The 7638-nt window shown below is 38.6% G+C and overlaps 1 long non-coding RNA gene across 2 annotated transcripts; it reads left to right on the top strand.

The window, feature by feature from the left end:
- Positions 1 to 408: 408 nt before the first annotated feature.
- LOC144373090 (uncharacterized) lies at positions 409 to 5620 on the top strand. Of its 2 annotated transcripts, XR_013432877.1 has the most exons (3): positions 1195 to 3380; positions 3916 to 4043; positions 5349 to 5620. It is a non-coding gene; the product is annotated as an uncharacterized LOC144373090 (long non-coding RNA). The 2 variants fall into 2 exon arrangements; XR_013432876.1 differs by having other exon boundaries at positions 409 to 4043.
- Positions 5621 to 7638: the final 2018 nt, after the last annotated feature.

The raw sequence follows: 7638 nt of genomic DNA on the forward strand, positions 1-7638 counted from the left end.
CTTTACTGCTGAGCCACAATCCCAGCCCCCAAACTGTCCTTTTTCTACTGTACATTCGTACACCTTTTTCAAAAATAGGCTGCTGTAGGTGTGTGGGTCGAATTCTATGCTCTCTCTTCTGTTCCATGGGTCCATGCTTCTGTTTGTAATTCAGCACCATGCTGTTCTGATTACTCCAGCTTTGTCCTGTATTTTGAAGTCAAGTCATGGAACTCCTCTTGCTTGGTTCTTTTCATGCAGGATAACTGTGACTCTTCAGGAGCTTTGTGGTTCCATAGAAATTTTAAGATTGTCTTTTCTAGTTCTGTGAAGAATGCTCTTGGTGTTTTGGTAGTGATTACATTGAATCTGCTGATCTTGTTGGGTAGAATAGACATTTGAACAATATTGGTTATCTTTTTATTTGTGTGTGTGTGTGTGTGTTGTTGTTGTTTTCAATTTCTTTCCTCATTACTTTATAGTTTTCATTTTAGAGATCTTTTACCTCTTTATTTTAATTTGTTCCAAGGTTTTATATTTTTTGCAGTTATTGTAAGTAGTATTGTTTCCTTGATTTCTATTTCAGATGATTTGCTATTTGTATATAACAACTCTAATAATTTTATTTTTTTGTATCTTGCAATTTTGCTAAATTCATCTATTACCACTACTAGTTTTGGGTGAAGTCCTTGGAGTTTTCTAAATGTAACATCAGTTCATCTGCAAACAGTGAGAATTTTATTCCTTTTTTCGCAGTTTGGATGCCCTTCATTTTTTCTCTTGCCTGATTGCTCTAGCAAGCACTCCCAGAATTCCATTGATTAAAAGTCGTAAAATGGGCATCATTCTTCTGTTTCAGATCTGAGAGAAAAAAACTTTCAGTGTTTATCCATTTGATATGATGCTTGCTGATGGCTTATTTGACACACCTTTTATCATGTTGAGATGTATTCCTTCTATACCTAGTTGTTCAGCATTTTCATCATGAAGAGATGTTGATTTTATCAAATGCATTTTCTACATCTATTATATCGGTTTTGTCCTTCATTCTGTTAATGTGGGATATTACATTTATTGATTAGATAGTGTTGAACCATTATTGCATCCTTGAGATGCATTCCACTTGGTCATGTTGAATAATCTTTCTAGTGGGCAATTGAATTTAGTTTGCTAGCATTTTGTTCAGGATTTTTGTATCTTTAGTCATCAAAAATATTAGCTGTGGGGGCTGGGGCTGGGGCTCAGCAGTAGCACACTTGCCTGACGTGTGTGAGGCACTGGGTTCGATTCTCAGTACCACATATAAATAAATAAATAAAATAAAGTTTTATCAACAATTAAAAATATTTTTTAAAAATAGCTGTGGATTAGTTTTTGTGTGTGTTGTCAGGTTTTGGTATCATGGAATTGCTGGCTTTATCAAATGTATTTGGAAGAATTTCTTTCTCTTCTATTTTTGGGAATTACTTAAGGAGAACTAGAAACTGTTCTTCAAATATTTGGTAGAACTTTTAGCAGTAAAGCTCTCTTGTATTGGAATTTTCTTTTCTGGAAGGCTATTACTACTGATTCAATCTTGTTACTTATTATAGGTCTGCTCAGCTTTTTTATTTATTCATGATTCAATCTGGCTGGGTTAGATATATATGTGTAAGTGTTCAGGAATTTTTCCATTTATTCTAGGTTACCAAATTTTTGCAAATAATAACAAACATGGGTATCTTTGTTCCTAATAATCTCAAATGATCCTTTGTACTTTTGTGGTGTCAGTTGCAACCTTTCCCTTTTCTTGTCTGAATTTGAGTCTTCTCTCTACTTTGCCTAGTTGTCTAACTACTGACTTTTCACCTGTGTTTAGTTCTTTGAAGAACCAGCTCCTTATTTCATTACTCTCTCGTGCTCCTTTTTAGTCTCTGATTTATTATTTGTGCTCTGCTCTGAACTTATTATTTATTTCTTCCTTTCCACTAATTTTGGTTCAGGTTTGGATACTAGATATTTTTAATACACTTGATAAACAAGAGTCTCCCAGGCTTTCTTAAAAATCACAGTGGACTGGTCATTTTTCTGGCTTTTCTAGTATATCTAACCTGCCATATACAATTTTCTGAGCCACAAAGCACATGCTTCTGATTCCTTCCTTTACTACCTTTCTTCAAACTATGGATTTTTCATTTTATTCAGATTACAATATCACTTTCCAACCTAAAAAAAGGCAATCTCCTGGGACAGTAGTGCCATCTCCTAAGAGTCAAGCTAAAAGCTATGAACCATAATTATGAACTCTTTCTAATGCAGCTGTGATCCCATCCTCACTGCACCCACTATGACTCAGCATGCACAGTCCCTTCTCCTGTGTCTGATCGTCCTCTGCCAGGCAGGCCCTTCCCTCACAGCAGGCCTGGCACCACCATTGCAAGGTGATGTGCTGCTGCGTATAGGCATTGTTCAAAGGGCAGAGGGGAAGTGGGCTATGTCCTGGGACATGAGGTTGCTGTCCCCTCCACTTCAAAGGAGGGGAACATGCTCACCTTAAACAGGTGAAGCAGAGAGCTTGGGAAGGGCCATTATTGCTCTGCCAGCTCAGCCCTTCAGAGGGATGGAGAGGAGATGCCTAAAGGGTCCTTTCTCACCAGCCCAACCCGCCTTTTTCCCTCACAGGCACTCACTCCCTTTGCTATGACTTCTAAGGCAGCACCTGGACAGCAATGGTGTACAGTCCATGCCCAGGTGGACCAGAAGAATTTTTTCTCCTATGACTGTGGCATGGACAAGGTTAACTCCTTGAGTGCCCTGGGAGGGAAAGTGAGTGCCACAGTCACCTGGGAAGAGCAGAAAACCTCACTGAGAGATATTGGGAATACACTAAAACAGAAAATAGCTGACATTAAAGCAGAAAATGACATGGCCAGAGGTATGTAAGGATAGTCCAGGGACATGAGAGAGCTGATATTGGTTGAAGGAAATTGATTGTGTGCATATAAAAAAAAAGAGTTAGATGTTGGTCCCTCTAAAAGCCCAGACATAGCTGTTTTGGAGGACAGAACACAGCCAGATTAGAAGGAAAACAGGGAAGGTGGTACTGAGTTGGACAAAGGATTTGTTAAGAAAGGAGGATGATTTCTCTCTGATGAGGGCAGGTCTGAACACCCTGGAGGGCAGGATGTGTTGTCAGCATAAATCCAACAGCTCCTGGAAGTTTGGCTTCAATGAACAGATGTGGCTCCTTTTTGACTCAGACAACAGAAAGTGGAGAGAGATACATCCTGGGTCCAACTGGATGAAAAAAATGTGGGAAAATGACAAGGAGGTGACCGAGTTGTTGCACAGGTCCTCGATAGGTGACTGTAGAACCTGGATTCAGAACTTGAAGGAATGGGAGGCGGAGTTGGAGCCAACAGGTAACTGGCAGGAGGGGGAAGAAGTGGGATTCACATGAGATGCTGCTACGTGTGTGTGTGTGTGTGTGTGTGTGTGTGTGTGTGTGTGTGTGTGTGTGTGTACAATCCATCAAGCATGAGTCAGACCTGGGTTAACATTCATAGTTATAGTCTTCCTATCTTTTTCCCTTCTCACCTCCTAATGCCTCTTTTTTAGTGCACATTCTTTGGGCCTGACATGTGCTCGTCTCTTTTTGGAAATTCCTCTAAATCACTTCACATGTCAGCTTCTCCACCACCATCCTCATGGGTCTCCTCATATTCTGCCACCAGGAAGGATGAGTTGTATGGTCACCCAGGCTTCTCCCATTAGCTATATGAGCCCCTTAAAGACATGGCCTGTTTCCTGTCTCCCTCACTTCTCAGGACCTGTCACAGCAGCTGCCACATAGCAGAGATCTGCCTTCCTGAATGACTTGGGGCAGCAGGATCTAAGCAGATATGTCCTCATATTTTGGTCTGAAGAAGGGCTAACACTCTTGTGTTTTCATTTCAGGACCTTCAACCACCACCCCAGACACAGTCACTGAGAAGTCCTCAGCCAGTACCTTTAATCACTGGAATTCAGTACCTTTAATCACTAGAATCCTCATCATAGGATGCATCATAATTTTTTTCTGACAGGTATTGTAGGCAGATTGAAGAGAGGGATGGGGGCTATGGGGGAGCAATGAGGACAGGCAAGTAAATTCCCAAGATCCTAGTCTGTACCTTGACTGGTCCTTCCCATTCTGAGGTGAGACAGAAGAATCAGGCCTCCAGTCACTGGAAGCAATAGCTTGACCATGCTCAGCCCTGAGTTCTGAGAAATCCTCCCTGTCAGGGCCCAAGGGAAAGAGGAGTGGCCATACCAAGGTCGCCTGTGGATTCTAAAGGGTTTTAGCTTATGCAGGTCTGATTCAGACCAGATTTCTATAAGAGGGACACAGTGGGGCATGGTGTGGAGATAACAGGAACACAGGAAGGAAATACCCAATCCTGAAAGATGGCAGCATGGTATCTCCATTCAGTGTGTACAGAGAAAGGGACTTCATACCCACAGTCAAAGAAGAGGGTCCTGGGACCTCGGTCCTGGCTCAGTGGTAGAGTGCTTGCTTAGCATGTGTTAGGCACTGAGTTTAAACTTAAAATAAAGGTATTATGTTCATATATAAAAGAGAGCGAGAGAGAGGGTCCTATGGCTAATGCCAGGGTAAGGCACAGGGAAGGCCTTTCCCAGCCCAACCTGGAAGGCTGGAGTTCAGGGCTGCATTCCCACAGGAGGCTCATTTCCAGAAGCTGAGTTGAAAACAGAGTGGAGTCTGTTCAGGATGAAGGCAGAGGATGCCAGTTCTCTGGGGACTCCTACAACACCAGGATTGGGCTGTGGCCCTGGAACCCAGCCTCCTGCAGACTCCAGATCCTGAGCCAGCTCAGCAGCCCCTGCCTTGAGCAGAGCCTCTGCAGAGACTGGTGGGGCTGAGCAGCTGCTGGGGTCTGATGCTCCAGCTGACTTAACCAGAGTGGAGGGAGTAGGCAGGGCCAGTCACTTTTAGAGCTCTGCTGCTCCCAGGTAAGGAGAGGTTGAGGGAGAAGGGGAAGAAACATGTCATCTGCAACCCCACCCAAAGTCTGGGAACTAGGTTCCATATCCCCTCTCTTAGGCCGGACTCTCCGCATCCCCAGGTCCTATGGACCCTCCTATCGGGGGAGGAGCAGACTTCCAGTCAGGGAGCAGATCCAGTCATTAGGGCTTCAGTCCTGAGACCAAAGCCTATAGCAGGGCAGGAACTGATTCTGGCCTGTGGGAAAGAAGGGAGGAGGGTGATAGAGGCTGTTGGATCCTTGGGTAATGGATGGAGGGAAATACATATCACAAGGTGAGCACCCAGAAGAATTGAGATAGAATTTCTTCAGAGAGTCGAAGTAACACCTGTTTCTTTTCTAAAGGTGCTCCCAAGAAACTTCTGAAAATGTGATTCAGTTAAATAACTGGCCTTAACGGTCTTCTGCCCGTCTACTCCCTGCTCTTCCTCCATAGAGCAGATGAAGATTGAAGTACAAATCCAGAGGCCTCCAGTATGTCATCATGTATTCTAACTTAGCCTACAGCTCTCCGTTCATATCCAGCATGGGCAAGGTACCCATGGGAGAGATGGGCTGGCTGTGAAATAAAAACTGTGAAAGTAATCTATCAAGAAATAAATACAAAATGGCAAGAATCATATTTTCAAAGCAAGGCATGACCTGTTGGTAAAGTGCTTCCCTTGCACAAGGCCCCCGGTTCAATCCCTAACACCACACACACAAAAAAAATTATATACTTCATATTGTTAACTTTTAAATAAGCCAGTGTGTCTTAATTGTCTTTTCGAAATATAGTTTACTTCTCAGTGTAGAGAGTAACGTAAAATTTTATAACGTATTTATTTAAATATAAAATATTAAATAACACCATTAATTTCCAATTGATTTGTTATTATTATATAGTTTAAGAGCTATTGTTGTAGAAACTTTTGTTTGAAGAACATCAGCTTAGTAAAATGTTCTTTTAAATCTTGTACTTTAATGACGTGTATATTTGGGAAATAAAGATACAATTAATATGTTATTAATAATTATCATAATTACACTGATTTTTTTATATTAACCAAGTTTAGCTTTTAAAGAAAAATTTGAAATATGGAATGTAATGTGGTACTTTTAAAATAACAGTTATTGTTTAAACAAAATTTTATATACCTTAAATCCTTTAAAACTAGTTTTTTTTAAAATAATAAAACTCAACAGACATAAAAAATTATTTTATTGGAATGAGAGTAGATTAATGTTTTCAGTATTTCTTATTTCTTTTATCCTTTAGTTAGAATGCCCAAGTAATAAAGGTCTGTGAAAAGATCTTATCTATATTGGTAAATAGGCCTCATGTCAGAAACTTAGCAGGATTTAAAGAGTAAAAATCTTTCAATAACTTCAGCTGATTGTGTTAATTTCATGTAACCAATTTAGCTATATGTAAACATTTTGAAAATTATTTTGTACATATTTTGTTTTAATTTACTGAGACATTTATAGCCTTTTACTTTACTGGGTGAAATTTTTCTTAAACCTTTCTATATAAATCACACCTGATAGAAGTTTAACTCCCAGCCCCTTGGTTCTCATGAGGACATAAAAAATAAAGGAAGTTTAGATCTTATTTTATATTAACCAAATTACAAACACATCTAAAGTTTAAGTATATTTTAGTTAATAGGATCTGATGTTTTTATATTTAGTAGATGATATTTTAGCATCCAATGGATGACATTCTAGCACTCTAACCTTGCAAATCAATAAGTACCTCTTTTAATAAAGACATATAATTACTCCCCTTTACCTTAAATGTATTTATTCTTAACTGTAAGATACAAGACATCAAACAAATGTAGATAACAGTATTAATTATCTTTTTCCTGTTAAAGAAAATTGTTAGAAGCAAATAGATATAAATTTTAAATATCATAGGGATTAACAACTTTATTATTATTATTATTATTATTATTATTATTATTATTTTAATATCTGTATTTTATTTATTTATTGTGGTGCTGAGGATTGAACCGAGCGCCTCACATGTGCTAGGGGAGCATTCTGTCTCTGAACCCCAACTTAATTATTTAACCAGCTGGAAAATTTTGAATTAATAATTTTAAAGATATCTTTATTTTTATCTCTCTACCCTATTTCAATTGAAACTTTTTAAATCAAGTGAATTAAAGCTATTTGGGCCCATTTTATGTTAATTTTAAAATATGAGCATGCTTATTGATTTATAAGTCAATTTTAATATCATGTAACATAGACATAAGCATTATGTACACACATTTACAAATCAGAAAAATAAAAGAATTTTTATAACTTTCTGTAAGTGGAGCTCCAAAGGTAGTATGGAGTGGTACAAATACTTATCAAAGCTTTTATTTGATTTAACCTGTTTAGGAATTACATTAGAACCAATAAAACATTTATATGATTTAATTACAAGGCAGGCCTGCTTGGATGGATAAGCCACATTGAAATCTGACAATTATGAGAACACTGACATAAATTATTTCAGATTGCCAGCTTCTTGTTCTAATAATTTTCAGACCTACTGTTAGCATCATCCCTAACAAACATAATAATCCATTAAAATAATCCATTAAAAAGCATAATTTAAATGTTCTTTATTAACTTTGGAATTTTTCTCATTTAACTT

Source organism: Ictidomys tridecemlineatus, unplaced genomic scaffold, assembly GCF_052094955.1.
Source record: "Ictidomys tridecemlineatus isolate mIctTri1 unplaced genomic scaffold, mIctTri1.hap1 Scaffold_226, whole genome shotgun sequence".
Lineage (NCBI taxonomy): Eukaryota > Metazoa > Chordata > Mammalia > Rodentia > Sciuridae > Ictidomys > Ictidomys tridecemlineatus.